Source organism: Fundulus heteroclitus, chromosome 22 (assembly GCF_011125445.2).
Source record: "Fundulus heteroclitus isolate FHET01 chromosome 22, MU-UCD_Fhet_4.1, whole genome shotgun sequence".
Taxonomy (NCBI): Eukaryota; Metazoa; Chordata; class Actinopteri; order Cyprinodontiformes; family Fundulidae; genus Fundulus; species Fundulus heteroclitus.
The window spans coordinates 7,332,859-7,349,341 of record NC_046382.1 but is presented as its reverse complement, the minus strand read 5'-3'; positions in this window follow the sequence as shown (position 1 = coordinate 7,349,341).

Here is a 16,483-nt window from a genome sequence, read left to right as displayed (position 1 = left end):
ACTGACGTTTTATTACATTTGAAGTTCGAATGTATTACATTATTGCATAATATGGTGTTACAGTAACACTTGTAGCTATATTGCTAATAATGGTTTTTAAATGCATAACTTAATCTCACATAGTTTACTAATTTGTAATGTTTGCTTCTGCATCATGTAATAACACTATTACATGTCCTTGTAGTTATTACAAAATGCTGTTTTAGTGACGTTTTATTACATTTGAAGTATGAATGTATTACATTATTGCATAATATGGTGTTACAGTAATACTTGTAGCTATATTACTAATAGTAGTTTTTAAATGCATACCTTAATCTCACATAGTTTACTAATTTGTAATATTTTCTTCTGCATCATGTAATAACACTATTACATGTCCTTGTAGTTATTACAAAATGCTGTTTTAGTGACGTTTTATTACATTTGAAGTATGAATGTATTACATTATTGCATAATATGGTGTTACAGTAATACTTGTAGCTATATTACTAATAGTAGTTTTTAAATGCATACCTTAATCTCACATAGTTTACTAATTTGTAATATTTTCTTCTGCATCATGTAATAACACTATTACATGTCCTTGTAGTTATTACAAAATGCTGTTTTAGTGACGTTTTATTACATTTGAAGTTCAAATGTATTACATTATTGCATAATATGGTGTTACGGTAATACTTGTAACTATATTACTGATAATGGTTTTTAAATGCATAACTTAATCTCACATAGTTTACTAATTTGTAATGTTTTCTTCTGCATCATGTAATAACACTATTACATGTCCTTGTAGTTATTACAAAATGCTGTTTTAGTGACGTTTTATTACATTTGAAGTTCAAATGTATTACATTATTGCACAATATGGTGTCACAGTAATACTTGTAACTATATTACTGATAATGGTTTTTAAATGCATAACTTCATTTTACATAGTGTAATATTTTCTTCTGCATCATGTAAAAACATTATTACATTTTATGGTAATTATAACCAAATGCTATTTTAGTGACGTTTTATTACATTTGAAGTACAAATGTATTACATTATTACATATTATTATTATATAAAATTACATTAATACTTGTAGCCACATTGCTAATAACGTTTTTTAAATGCATAACTTAATTTTACATAGTGTAATATATTTCCATGTAACAACCGTGTGACAGTGAATAGAAATCCCAGACCAGAAACCCGACGCTTCCTTCCACCATATGCAACCTTTCAGCACAGAAAATCTTTGCAGAGAGCTTCAAAGCAGGGACTGAAAATTCATTCAGACAAATGCAAATTACGGGTCCCCCGCTGTGAGTCATGGTTATGAATAATGACCCAAAAAAGTCATTTTTTATAGTATTTCTGTAGCAGTGAGAGCGATCTCTGAATAGAGTCTACTCCGCTCGTCAATGAAGAACGTCTCATTTATGCCAATATGATGTAAAATGTCCAAATAGTGTCCAAGATACACCATGCTCACGGGAGCTGGACACAGATGGGTGGATGATCCACAGAATCACAATGTGCTCAGGCTACTTTTGCCAGGGAGCAAAGCAAAGAAAGAAGAAGAAAAAAAATATAAAGCAACTTGGAGAAAACAAAACAAAAGGTTCAGGCCGAGGCCAAGGAAGTGGCTCGAAAACAAGAAAATGCAGAGAACTAGAAAATAAAAAAAAAATAAGCGAGACACCAGGCTCACAGACAATCTGGCGCACTAATAGTGTTGGGAATAAAGCTGCTTCCTGGAGGGGCTGATGGGCGAGCTGGAGCCGGGAAAGCAACGGAACGCAGAGGACCAGGTGGGAAATCAGGGTCAATGAAATGTTTGAAAGAAAAAGAGGGTGGAGAAAAAAAACAGAGAGACGTCAGGATTAAAGCTGCTTTGTTCCCTATGTTCACCTTCAGAGAAGAAAAATATCACTTTTTAATAAACAGCATATACGGTGTGCTACGCCGTCTAATTCTTAAAGTCTATTAATGCAAATCTGTGAAGCAAACACGCCTCTGAGCTCATGCTTCAGGTGTTTTTCCCTGTCTGCGTAAAAACAAGGGCCTGGCATCCAGGATAGTGTCAGCCCAACCGTATCTGCTTTCTCCTGAAAGAAAATAAAGAAAATATAGTGTGCACTCTGTGTTCACTCCCCCTGAGTTTTCTCCACATCTTGTCTGATTATAATCACACACATCAGCGTGTTTTTAAGGGGATTTCATGTGACGGAGCCACTCAAAGCAGTGCATGCTGGGAAAGGGGAAGCAAAATGAGTTTACTCATAAAACCAGATTTTTTTTTTTTGCATGCTTTTGTTTTCAGCTCCACTGACTCAGTGCTTCGTAGAAGGAGCGTTTGCTGCAGAGATCGCTTAAATTGTTTTAGCGCTCCGTCTCCACCAGCTTCACAGATCTAGAGACTCAACGTTTGGCCATTCTCTTTCACAATCAGATAATGTAGCATGGAGAGTGTCTGTAAACATCACTTATCAAGTTTGGCCCTAGATTTCCATTTGGATTTAGGCCTGGACTTTGACTAGGCCGTTCTAACATTGGATTTACCGCCATCCATCTTCTGATCAACTCCAACCAGCTTCTGTTTCACTTCTGCAGCAACACATCCCCACAACATGATGCAGCCACCACCGTGCTTTTTTAAACATAAACTAAGAAGTTTGATTTTAGTCCCATCTGATTGGAGCACCTTCTCTCATATATTTGCTGTCTTCCCTACGTGGCGAACTGCAAAGAAAAGGTTTTTTTCCTTCAGCAACTGCTTTGTGCTTGTTACTCTTCCATGAAGGCCGGAGTTGTGGAGTGGATGATTAACGGCTGTCCTGTGGACGGGTTCTGCCACCTGAGCTTTGGATCGCTGATGCTTCTCCGTGTTTTTAACGGGCTGCTTCTCTGATTAATGCTCGACTTGTCCAGCTTCTCGGTTTAGAGGGGCAGCCATCCACCACTGATCTGAGCTCTGTGACATGTGCAAAGCTTGGGATATTATTTTATAACCCAACAATCCTTTAAACTCATTCATTTTTCCCCCATTCCCCCAAACGCACTTTAAAAAACATCCAAATAAGGGTAACGCATCAAATAAAACATCATAAAACAGTCACAAAGGTCACAAACAACTAAATCATTTAGTTAAAATAGAACGGTGCTGAGGAACGTTAAAAGCCTTTATGAACGAATACGTTTTAAATTTTGGCTTTAAAAGGCCTGGTTCTGTGACGCCACAAAGGTCCAACAAAACCAGAACCGCAGATTACATCTGATCAACAGGCAGAGCTATATCATCAGGTACTTTAATCAAAGCGCCTAACATCCTGATCTAAAGCCAGAATGACATTTTTCAAAGACGCCACTTTTAGTGAGACAAAATCGTATAAAAAACTATTTATTCCAAAGCCTTGGATAGAAAACCTAAATTAGAAATGAGTCTAAAATTAGACAGATAGAGATCAGAGAGGAGGTTATTTTTAAGACGGGGTCTAACAAGGACACGTTTAAGAACGACTGGCATGGTTCCCGAGCCGAGACTGGAGTAAATAAAAGTCAGGAAAGCTGGGCTGACAGTAATGAAAACCTCTTTCATCAAGTTAGATTAAAGAGGACAATTAGCGGGTCTGATATGTGGCACAATCTCACTCAGACGAGGAAGAGATGTTCAGAAGGAGCAACAGCGACGCATCTTTGCCTCTAAAGATGGTAAGAAAGCGTTAGACGGGGAGACATGAAACAGAACAGAGGTTGATAAAACATTTGTGTTAAATAACGTCACTAAACGATGGCTACTGTTGAAAATGACAAGAGAGAAAAACTGTGATTTTTGCCTCTTTTAGAGACCAAGATTGTTTCTTAATGTTTCCAGAGATCCAGGCAGCTTTATCTGCGTTGCTGCATGAATCGTTCATCCAGATGTCAGCTGTGGGTTCTGCAGTTTTAAACCTAACGGGGGCAAGTGGGTCCAGAATGTCAGGATGCGTCTCGTGAAAAGATGAAAGGAAATCATCAGGCCAGAACGAGGCGTGCTGTCCATCATGAAGCTGGGAGCCGGTGTAAAGCTACGGCGGTAACAACCTGCCGATAACGGCCTGCTGGCCGGAGAGGGAGACTCAGAATCAACGATAAGAGGCAAATGATGCGAGATCCATCTCAGATGATTCACGAGTCTGAGGTGTTTCACGAGAAGGGATGGATGTGGGTACAGGCCTCGGGATCCAGGGTGACGTGTCGCTCCCCTCACGGCCGAAGGAGGCTAGCGGCGTCACAATTCAGAGGTCAGGGAGTCAGTAGGACAGCAGACGTGAATATTAAAATCTCTGCAAACTGAAAGGTTGTCATGAATGGGAATGAAATCAGGTGAAAAGTCAGGAAACTGTTGAATAAAATCCTTTTTTTGTATTTGGCAACATAACAGAGGATGGGTGAGCTCGGCCACAAAGAGCAACAGGTCAAAGCATGCAGAGGTGTTCACCCCCTCTGGCATTTTTCATGTTTTGTCTCCTAACAACCTCATAGTGAAATGCTTTGTTTGAGAGTTTAAATCCTTTCACTCACAAAACATGCCTTTAAACTTTAAAGATGAATTATTTTATGCAACAAAGAGGAGAAAAACAGCAGAAAATCTCTGTTCACCCCCCTAAAGTCAGTACTTTGTAGAGCCTTTGGCTGTAAAATTTAGATTAGATTAAATTGAATTAAATTGAGACCGGCTCGGTCTCTGTGAGCTCGCCACATCTGGATCTGGGATTCCTGCCTGTTTCTGAAGGCTACGCTGCTCCAGCTCCTTCCCGCTGGCAGAGATCTTCAAGTCTAACCACAGATTATCAACTGGATGGAGGTCTGGACTTTGACTAGGCCAATCTAACCCATTTAAGCGTTTCCTCTTTAATCACCTGATGCTTTAGCAGTATGCTGCGGGTCATTGTTCTGCTGCAGGGTGGACCTCTCCCCCAGTCTCAGATGACCCGCAGACCGACACCGGTTCTGCTCCAGAACATCCCTGCATTTAGCAACATCCATTGTTCCCTCGGTTCGGACCAGTTTCCCAGTCCCTGGTGCTGAAGAACGTCCCCACAGCATGATGCTGCCACCACCGTGCATCGCTGTGTTGGATCCAAAAAAGGTTTAAAAATAAAACAACTGGACAATTCAAAAATGTCTGGAGGTCTCCAAACATTTTGGATTGAAGAAGCTTCTTCAGGTTCAGAATAGAAGTCCAGTTGTTTCATTTTTTAACCTTTTTTTGGATCATGACCAGGACGACGGTGCTGGGTTTGTATCAGACAGCGTTTTCCTCCATGGATGAAAAGTTCAGTTTTCAATCTTGGTAGTAGTGACTCCATCCTGAATTCTAATTAATATGCACTGAATGGATTTTTCCAAGAGGTTATTGATTTCTATAATTCATCAAATCGGTCTGTGTGTGTGCAGGGATTACGAGTGCAAATTCACTCTTTCATCTATTGTTCCATGGTGCCACACCTCAACAGGCAGCTATCCATAAAACAATAATTAACAGAAACTGATAACTTTCGCCGATTATTTCCTGATAAGCAGGCGGCGCCACAACTTGGTGACCTTTAAAATGAATAACCTTGTTAATGAATCCCTTTGGCACACGATAACCCATAACGATACCCTGAGCCAAACCGAACGTGCCCGTTGCACCACAACAGGCATTTCTCCACGAACCGGTCTGCGTTGGGATGGCAGTGGGAGCAGAAGCTGCTGCCCTAACAAACTTCTCCAGCTCCACTTCCTGAGATCGGCACAAACAAGGCCAGACCAACGGCGCAGTAAATATTCAACACATGCTGCAGCGAAACTCTCCTGGGCTGCCGAAGAAGAACAACTTAACCTCCGATTGTCGGCTAGAGCGTGCCTGCTAATGGGCCAGGTAGGGTACGGTGATGTTTCTACGTGTCCCTGCTGCCCTGTTTGTCCGTAACCCACTCCCACTCCCACACTCCCCACCACCAGCATACATTCACTTTGCCCCAATTTTCTGCATAAAAAACCCAGAGGTGGGCACTTCTGTTCAGGCTGATCTGTGGAGTGTGGGTAGCCAGGCATGCGGGGCCATTTCCACAGCCGGTCTCAAAATGCTGAAGTGGAGATAATCAATAGTTAATGGGGGGGAGAAAAGTAATGACAGTGAAGGATGACATTTCAACCTCGAGGGAAGGTGTAGCGGCAGAGAACAGTGCTGCATGTATGCTGATGTGCGCCCGCAGCAGTTATGAGTTCACAGCCAACCCTTAATGGTATATTAATGATTTCCTTTTTTTTTTCAACCTGATACAGGCAGGAACCGGGGGGCCTGGTTTTAGAGCCCGCTGCCATCGTACAGTTCTGGTGGGGGGGAAAAATAGAAAGAAAAGAAGAGCATTTTCAGAGGTAAATAAAGAGCAAACATCTTTTTTTTTTCTCCCCTTTTAGAAAAAAAACCATTTAAGAGTTTGCAGCAAATTGGCAGGAAAGGCTGTCACTCAGTTCCTGATGAAAAACCGCTGCAACACTCCGGCGGACCTGTGCTGATTGGGATTGTTCCACAATATTTCTGCTGACTGCCGCGCGCATAAAGTTCTGCGCTCGTATTAATGAAACTAACAGATTCCAGACATGTTGGTTTTCATCTGATGTTATTTCTGAGCAATGCATTTCCAGCTATGTCACAGTGGGAATAATTATTTTTGCCTAAGCATTAAGGCTTATTTGCTTCGACTCTGACCTTTGGACCTGTTTACCACAAATGCTTCATAACAGGAAGCAATTATTCCATCTCAGGCGAGTGGTTTATGGGTCTGTAAATCTCCCAAAAGGGTTTGTTCTTATTGCACCGAAAGAAACAATTCATTGTTGTGTCAAAGAGTTTGTATAGGCCGGAGATTTTATACCATTCTTTATTGCATTTGTTTGACCAAAGGACTAAACTTTGGAAATGTGCAGTAAAATGTTTAGTGAAAACAGATTTAGTAAAAGACTTTTGGACTTTTGGGATGAAACCAAAGTACCCAGAGGAAATTTAGAGAGGGCTGTCAGAGGCTTGTTGCCCCCAACAGATTTCTGTTATTTTTGCCTTTTTGTCTCATTTACAGTAAATGTTCCAGATCTGCAGAGAATCTGAGTAATAACAATAAGCTCTTTTATGTATGAAGGGAAATAAACTATCCACAATAATTGGTTGTTCCACCCTTTGGCAACAACAGCTGTCATCAAGTGGTTGTGACAACTGGCATGAGTCTTTTATGACACTTTGGAGAAATTTCAGCCACTCTTCTCTGCAGAAGCGTTTTAATTCAGCTACTTTGGGGCGTTTTAGTGGATGAACTGCTGTTTTAAGTTCATTTTCTCGCACCATAACTTAAGTATAGGTCCAGACTTTGACTAGGCCACTTCGTAGTCTCTGTTTTGTGTTGTATCCATTCAGAGTTGGACCTGTTTCACTGTCTTAATGCATAACCCCATTACATGTAAAGGTCACCAGCTGAACCCCAGACATTCCTGTTCAGGACTTTCTGATGGAGACCAGAATTAATGGTTACATTAAAACCAAGATGACTTAAAATTTTCTGCTTTTAATTTCTGCCATGACAGAAGTTGTAATCTTTGGACCAGAGTCCTCAAAAAATAAACTTCTTAACCAATCACTTAATCTGGATGGCATTAACTTGGCCTCTGGTAATAAAGTAAAAAATCTTGGTGTTATTTTCAACTAAGACATGTCATTTAAATCCCATATTAAACATGTTTCCAGAGTTTCCTTTTTTCACCTCAGGAATATCGCCAAAATTATAAACATTCTGTCCAGGAGTGATGCTGAAAAACTAGTCCATGCATTTGTTACTTCAAGGCTGGATTATTGTAATTCTTTACTATCAGAAAGTCCACAAAATGCAGTTCAAAGTCTTCAGCTGATCCAAAATGCTGCAGCAAGAGTTCTGATGAAAATCAACAAGAGGGATCATATTTCTCCCATTTTAGCTTCCCTTCATTGGCTTCCTGTTAAATCAAGAATAGAATTTAAAATTCTTCTTCTAACGTATAAAGCCTTTAACAATCAAACTCCATCATATATCAGAGCTCTGATTACTCCATATGTTCCTAACAGAGCACTTCGCTCTCAGACTGCAGGTCTGCTGGTGGTTCCTAGAGTCTCTAAAAGTAGAATGGGAGGCAGATCCTTTAGCTATCAGGCTCCTCTCCTGTGGAACCAACTCCCAGTTTTGGTCCGTGAGGCAGACACCCCGTCTACTTTTAAGACTAGGCTTAAAACTTTCCTTTTTGACAAAGCTTATAGTTAGAGTGGCTCATGTTACCTTGAGCTACCTCTATAGTTATGCTGCTATAGGCTTAGGCTGCTGGAGGACATCAGGGTCTATTTTTTTTCACTCTGCTGAGTTCTCCTACTGCTCTCCAATTTGCATTATTTGTTGATATTTCAGCTTTTAACCTTTTGTTCTCTCTTTTTCAATCTTCATAGAAGGTACACCTGGTCTGGTGTTCTGTAGGCTGTGACATCATCCAGGGGAGGCAGATCATCTAATACCATATAACATAGAAAGTACTCCTGGATCAATGTGTGCTTCTGTGCTTTCTGTGTCTCTACTCTGTCTTCTCTAACCCCCAGTGGGTCGAGGCAGATGAGCGTTCACACTGAGCCTGGTTCTGGTTCTGCTGGAGGTTCTCCTCCCCGTTAAAGGGGAGTTTTCCTCTCTACTGTCGCTTCATGCATGCTCAGTATGAGGGATTGCTGCAAAGCCATCAACAATGCAGACGACTGTCCACTGTGGCTCTACGCTCTTTCAGGAGGAGTGAATGCTGCTTGGAGAGACTTGATGCAACCTGCTGGGTTTCCTTAGAGAGGAAACTTTCTGACCAACCTGGAGGATCTGATGGAGTCTGACTTTGGAAAATGCCTTGATGTGTTGTGAATTGCCGCAACATATATAAAATTGAATTGAATTGATTAGGGCAAGTCACTGGGTCGTGGAGAAGCAAGGCAACCCCACACCATAACAGTACCACTATGTCTGTTTGTAGGTATATATATAATAAAAATTGTTTATTAATAGATTGTATTTTGTTTAGAAAAACATAAATTAATCAATTAAAGTCGAGCGATCAACAACATTAATCATGCTTGAGGCTATTAAAGAAAAAACTACTGCTTTTGACATTAAGAAAAGTGCTGTTGGTGTTTGTTGCTATCAAAAATGCTTTTAATAATGATTATCTGATAAAAAAAACTGGAGCATTACAGCATCAGGGGGCTTGTGTTATCATGTGTTAAAAGTTATTTTAGTGGCAGACAACAGTATGTAAAACTGAGAGATGTGTGCTCTGAGTGTTTTAGCGTTGCTTGTGGGGTTTCGTTTTATCCTGTTTCCGTTAGTGTGTTGAGATTTGGGGAAACAATTACAAAACCCCAATAGAGTCATTATTCATGCTTCAAAGCAGAGCAATAAGAATAATTAACAAGGTTTCATAGTTTCATTAATAAAACCCACGGCATCAGACTCAGAGTTAGAGGAGATCAGGAAATCCAGTTGTTGACAAAGAACATAAAGCTGATCAAGCCTCTCATTTAGATTGAAAGACGTGGGCAAAGACAGTACTGGGAAAATAGTTTCCTCCAGTTTACAACCACCAAATGAGTTCTCCACTTGGCAGCTGAACTAATGCTTGACTAAATACCTTTACCAGGTTAACTCTAGCACCATTTTACCTGATAACAGTTGACCGTCATGTCCACAGAGCTGAGTGCAGGCTGGTGTGAGTGGGTTCATCTGAACATCCATGTAGGGTAAGGACTCTTTAGCCAAAGCAGACGTGTGTCAGCGGTCGCCATGATTAGTGCTGTCCGAATAGTGCAGTCAGTAAGGAAGGAGGTAGGAAAAGGAGTCTGTATGCTTCCTCTTGGGGATAGTTTTGTCTAGGAACGTTCCTTACCGGCAATAAGGAGCTATGAGGAATTTCATATGATGTATAAACACAGCCCACCTCATGGAAATCCACGGAAATGTCCAGAGAGCTGAGAGCGTGCGCTCTGTAGTTCATTTTCAGAAGGCTGTAGGTCCAGATTTGACTAGAACCGTCCATGTGTGTTTCTGCCATGTAACGACGTCGGAGTTAAAGGCTGTCTGAAATCGGCACAGCAGTCCGAGGCTCTTTTCCTCCTCACGGTAGAGTTCTTACTGTTGACCGCATGAAAGGTCAGGGAGCAGGAGCTAGGAGCTATTATTAAGTGTATTCGGATGGAGCCTGAGTCCCCTACCTCCTCTCATTGGTGTCACTGGCAGGTATGTCCTGAGCTGGAGGCCAATCTGAAGGAGCTTGGAGAGGAGCGGGTAACCTGAGCCAGATAGCTTTTGCTCATGAGTCCATTTTCCCTGTTGATGTTCTGTTCCTGGACTCTTGAGATCTGCTTCGTTGTCCCATGTTTGGATAACTCCCATCTGGACTCCCTCTGTGAATCTCCTCATCACTGGGTAACTCATCTGTCTGTACATCCTCCAACGTGCACCACTCGACCACCCCCAGCCTGAGAATGGGACAAAGAAACGATGACCAACAAACCTGCTCACCAACCTCCTGCTGACCTCATTTACTGTGGACATAAACACATCCTCCTACAACACCCCCACTTCAGACATTAACTTGGAAGGGTCAGTTATTCGTACACAGTTACCAACAAATCTTTCAAGCTTTCTCTTGGCGTCTGATGGGTTGCACCAGAGTCTCGCTCCAACATGACATCTACAGACAGAAATTAGGCCAGTCCATTTAGCTGATTGCTGGCTTGCCCTGATACAAGTTAGCTGATGCGAGGCTGTCAGTATCTCATTTGTTGAGTCAGAGGTGTAACACAGGCGAGCTGACATCTATCCCCTTTACCACTTCGGTTCTTTCACAAAACTCACGAGGACTGTAAAAACGTGCCTTAATTCCCTCTTGAAGTGTTTTGTAAAAAGGGGCAAGTGAGAAAGGAGACACTTTAGTTAGTGGACCAATCAGAAAATAGCAATATTACGATTGATGGATGTTAATGTTATCAGACTTATACTGGCATGGTGAGATCGATACTCCAGTTTAACTCTCACTCTTGGAGACAAGAGTTTTGATGTTGTCCAAAATCAGCCTTTTGTCACCTGAATAACACTAAGAAAACTGCTAGGACCAATGTTCCAGCAGGATCTTCAAAAACTCATCTGTTGTTTTATCTTTAGCCAAATAAATGACTTTCCCCCACATTCTTAGCAAACTTGCAAAGACCCATTTGGGATTTGGTGCAACCTCAGTGGAGACTGAGAGGATTTAGTCATAGGCAGAACAGTTATTGAGTCAAAAGGCCATGTGCATTGAAAAAGAAAGGCATTGGATTTATGATAGACGCGCCTCGGGGGGTCGGGAGGGGTGCAGCGTTCACACCAAACGCGTTTTCATTGTCAAAAAGTGTGATGATTTTAGGTTCTGTCTTAGTTTTGAATTATGGAATAGTTTGAGTTTTGTTGTGGTTTGATTTTGTTCTTTGTGTTATACTATCTGTTAGGGTTCTGTAAGCTTTTAGCTCAGTTCTGTTCACCTGCCAGCTCACCTCCCTGTTTTTACCCTATTAGCTTGTCACTCCCCTGTCAGCAGTCACCAACCTATCAGTTCAGTTCTCTGTCAGTCACTTCCCTGCCTCTGATTATTTCCAGCTGTTTCCCTGTAATTAGTTTTCACTCTATTTCACCTGTGCACTATATAGTTCTGCCTCAGTCTTTAGTTCTCCGCCAGATCATTAACGAGCCTTCGGTGAGTTTTGTCCAGCGTTCTTATTCTGATAACCTGTTGATATTACCCGGATTGCCTTTTTGACTTCTGAGCCAGCCTGACCCCTGAATCTGATTTTCCTGCCCTGTACGATTGATTATCTGTTTCTCTGACCTGGACCTGCCTTAGGATATTTTGAGTTTTTGCCTTAGCCTTGACTGTACTTTTGCCTGTTTTGGACTGCCTTTCGTGTACCGGATTTTGGACTGCCATTTTGACCATTGAGCCTTGCCTGTCCCTGTTTTATTATTAAATCCTGTTTTTTTGCCTTCACCTCGCTTGTTTGGTTTGAATACTGGGTTTGCCTGATTCTAGTTCATAACAAAAAGGCGTCCGACGCCTGAACTTGGACGCTTGTGCAGAGGGTCAGCAAAGTGTAGACAGACTCAAAACGCGTTTGGTGTGAACGTGCCATTCCTCAGGGAACATTTTGTTGTGATGTGCTTTAAAATTTACATTTTTTGCACTCCTTCTACTTTGTCCAAATTATTGTCATATGTTTTAACAAAATCATTCAAAGGAAAAACCACAAAAACACCTAAAGGTCAGAAGTTTCATGGTTTATCAAGCTTAAATATCACAACATGTCGGTATTGACGATATTGGCCCTGTATTTCCATGGTATCAGATCGATTCTAAAATACGCAGACTTCCACACCTCTGCTATTGACCTACCTATAGCTGGGCGTACTCTGTACGATGATTTCAATCGTTGTCCTCAGATTCAGCTCAGACTGCACGATGAAGCCTCAGGGTTTAAAAGTTCCCAGCTCTCCATCTGTTCTTACTGTACGGCCCGACGCTCTGATGATCTGACTGCTCACACTGTACGTCTAAAACCCACGTAGGACTCAGCGCCGTAGAGAGATGGAGCTACTCTGACTCGTCTATCCGGAAGCTAAACGTCAACAGTAGAAGAAGAAAAACATGGAAGTGTCAATGCTCACCATATATGAGGCTCACTAGAACGAAACGCGCTGCCTTGGTAGTTCTATGACTTGCTCCTCCATAGTTTGACTCCAAGTCACACGTACCGCCGCCATGCTTCTCTCCACTCCTATGTTTTCATCAAAGAAGAAGAAATCCCTTGTTTGCACATGCTCAGTGCGCGAAGTTGGGGGAAATCGGCTCGTAGCTCTGCTTCAACAGCAGGAGGCGCTAACCATCACCTCAGGAAGACGACTGAAATGAACATGTTTGATTTTTATCTGACCGTATGACTCCTGATCAGGAGGTGATGGTGAGAAGCTAATCGCCCCTCTTGGATGCTACACGACGCAGGATGCACCATGAAGCTGAAACTTGGCCTGATCCAAAAAATTCTCACACGGCTGAAGAATCGGTCCAAAAAGGGTAAAAGTATCATACAGTGTATGTCCGGCTTAATCACAGACAGTTAATTGATGTTGGTCCGGTAACCACCTTGTTCTGCTCGTATTTAATATCTGCCGGTGCTGAAGCAGTCTACAGGCGAAAGGTGGGAACAGTCAGTCCATCACATGATACACACTCACATGCAAACTGTTATTTTCACCCATTCACGCCATTTTTAGACTTTATCTCAGCGTTAAGCAGCTGCACAGTCCTAATCTGGGTCTTTTCTACTGGGAAACTGGCGGTCCACTTCTGATCAGCTGTGTTCAGTAAATTGCCGGGCAGGAGTTCTAACAAGCTGTCACTGTGCGATAACAAGAAATAATGGAAACGGACACAAGCATCCAGCTTCTTTAATAATTCCAATATCAAACTGTGCAGTGTACCTTAAAATATAAACCGAGCGGAGCATGGAAAGCAGTCCAATGTATCAGCACACGGGGTTCTGCTCGGCACAAGCCAAGCACGGCAGAGAAGCTGTGCAGGTCTGCGGCGCGGCGCTGCGTGCTCCGGGCCCACGTGTCCAATGTGTCAGCGCAGAGCTCCAGACTCACATCTGGAAAGAGCAAGAGCTGCAGCACAACAACACGGCAGGACTTCTAAAATAAACCGCTGGTCATCCTGGGACGTGATCGCGGTTATGGTTAATGTGCCGTTTGGGCCTTGGCTGCCTGCTCTAACGGTGCTCTAACGATGGCTGAGCTAATTAACTGCCTTTCCGCAGCAAGTGATAATTCACTAATCTGTTTTTCATTATTGATCCGACGAAGCCACACAAGAGGAGTTAATGCGTCTTTATAACCGGAGCGTGAAAAGCAGACATGCAGCAGTTATGACGCCCAGACAGCGCTCCCGTTTTCCCTCATTTGCTGGACTCCCCGAGGATATTCACGCAGAAAAACAGAAACCTGTTGTGGATTGTGGGAATCGATGCAGATCACATTCGAGTGGGTTTTTAAAGTCATTTTGGGAGGAGTTGCAGAGAAAGAGTCGGATGGAGAAGGAAAAAGCTGTCAGGGAGAAGGGTTGAACAACAGGAGAAATATAAGGGAAGGAGAAACCATGAAACCAAGGAACATTTCAGTGATTTCATCCAGTCCTGCCCAAGAATCATCACTCTGCATTTTATGTGACGATACAGCATCTCAAGCTCTCACTGTACACTTAACATTTCCTATAAAATTAATGCAACAGAAGGTTCTTTATTTTACTCTGTGTGCTTTGGACCAATGAGATCAAGAACACTTTTCTGCAACAAACGCTCCCTTTGGATCAGGCGTGAAACCAAGAACCTCCTGAGATAAAGCGCCTCATCATGCTGTGGCCTTTTCCCCTCCAAAGGTCCATGGAAGTTTGTTAAAATGCACAAAATCATCACCTCATCATGTGAGGGCAAAGCCTTTGGTGAAGCTTTACTAGAAGGGATGTGCATAAGGCTGGCATTACGCTGTAATAAACACGACGTCCTCTTTATGAACGTTATGTTGACATTGTTTTGTTAAGACTACTTGACATTAACAGAGACAAAATGTCATTTGTCAGTATAATAACACTTGATGACGTCTTTGCAATTTGTTCTACTTGTTTTAAACATTAACGACATTAAAATGATCTCGTGACAGCCAAAATTTACACAGCGTGATGTAATGCTAACACATACGTCTAAATGACTTTTTTAAACGTTTACAATCAGACATGTAATGACGTATTTATGATAGCTTGGTTAGTGTCAAGTTGTCATAACAATGACATTTTAAACAACGTCAGCTTTGCATTAAAAGTGTCATAATTTAACAAATGATACTTAATGACAACAGTCATAAAAATTCATAAATGTCACTCTTATGCACAACCCCATCAAGTAAAGTGTTTCCAAACCTTTTAGCGGATGATCTGGTGGACTATCCCAGAAAACTACACGGGTCTAACTGATGGTTAGACTTAGTATAAAGACTAAGATGGTCATGGAGAGATCATTAAGACACATTATACCTTCTTTTTTTGTAGGAGATTCTGTGTTTGAACGTCTTTAAAATGACCTGAAACGTGTTTGGATCTAACGTGCAGCATTTGTAATGAACTGTACGTGACAAACCCGAACCCGATATTCAGCCAACACGGAGTAGCGTTTAAGAAGTTTATTTTAAAATGGGAGATGGTGGCCGATGAGGCAGGCAGGCAGGATTGAGCAGGAGACCAGACCACACCAGATGTGCAGACAGAACCAGACTTGACCAGAAGCCGCCGATGAGCTCCAGGGGTGACCTTTACCATGCAGGCAACAGGACAAGACGTTCTGCCAGGGGGTGGTTGATGAGGAGTAGGCGGAGTGGCAGGTGAGCGGTTGACACTAATAGCTGCAGCAGGTGGAGCTGATCAGGTGCTGATTGGTGGCTGGGAGGAGTGGAGCATGGAGTGGAGAATCAGTTCAGAAAAGTCCAAAAACAAACCCAAAAACCCAAATCATGACAGCATGGGAAAAAATCTATTCGATTCAATTGCTAATTCTTATGTTTTCCATCTTCTTACAGTCTGTCTGGCTTCTAAAATAGTAAAGCAGGGAGGGCAGCCAGATAAATAAAAATGTAATCAAATGATGAAAACTGTTACCATTTATTTTAACTTTGTCTTGTTTCTTTAAGTTAATAAATGAATCTCTGGACTGGCTGCAGCATCAAATTATGTATATATGCACACACATCTACAGGTGCATCTCAACGAATTAGAGTATATTTGAAAATTTGATTTAATTCAAAAGGTTCAACTCCCATTCACTGACAGATTTCCAGACATTTATCTGTGATAAATACGCCGTACGTGTAATGAAAATTCAAAAATCTTATTTGGGGGATGCTAAGGGCTGTCATGTCAACTAAAGGGGGTATAAAAGTATTTACAGCTGGGATAACAATACGTCTGGCACTGATGACTTTGTAGAAAATAAAATTTACTGCCAGTCAATAGCTTGGACACACATTTGTCCCTTAATGGTTTTCCTTGTTGACGTTATTTTCTCCATTGTCGACACATAGCGAAGACACTAAAACTATGAAGCAATAGTACATAGAGATGTGTGCCAAACAGAAAAAAAAAATTGTGGAATAACTGAAAACATTTTATTATTTTTTGGTTCTTCCTGATAATCTTCATGAAAAAGTCACCTGCAGTCTGGAAGCAGTTCGCAGTGATGAAGTGATGAAGATAAAGACAAACCATTGAATGAGAAGGTGAGTCCAGACATCTGACCGCTACAGTGGAAATGTCATGTTTCACTGATAAATGTAGTTTTTTTAAA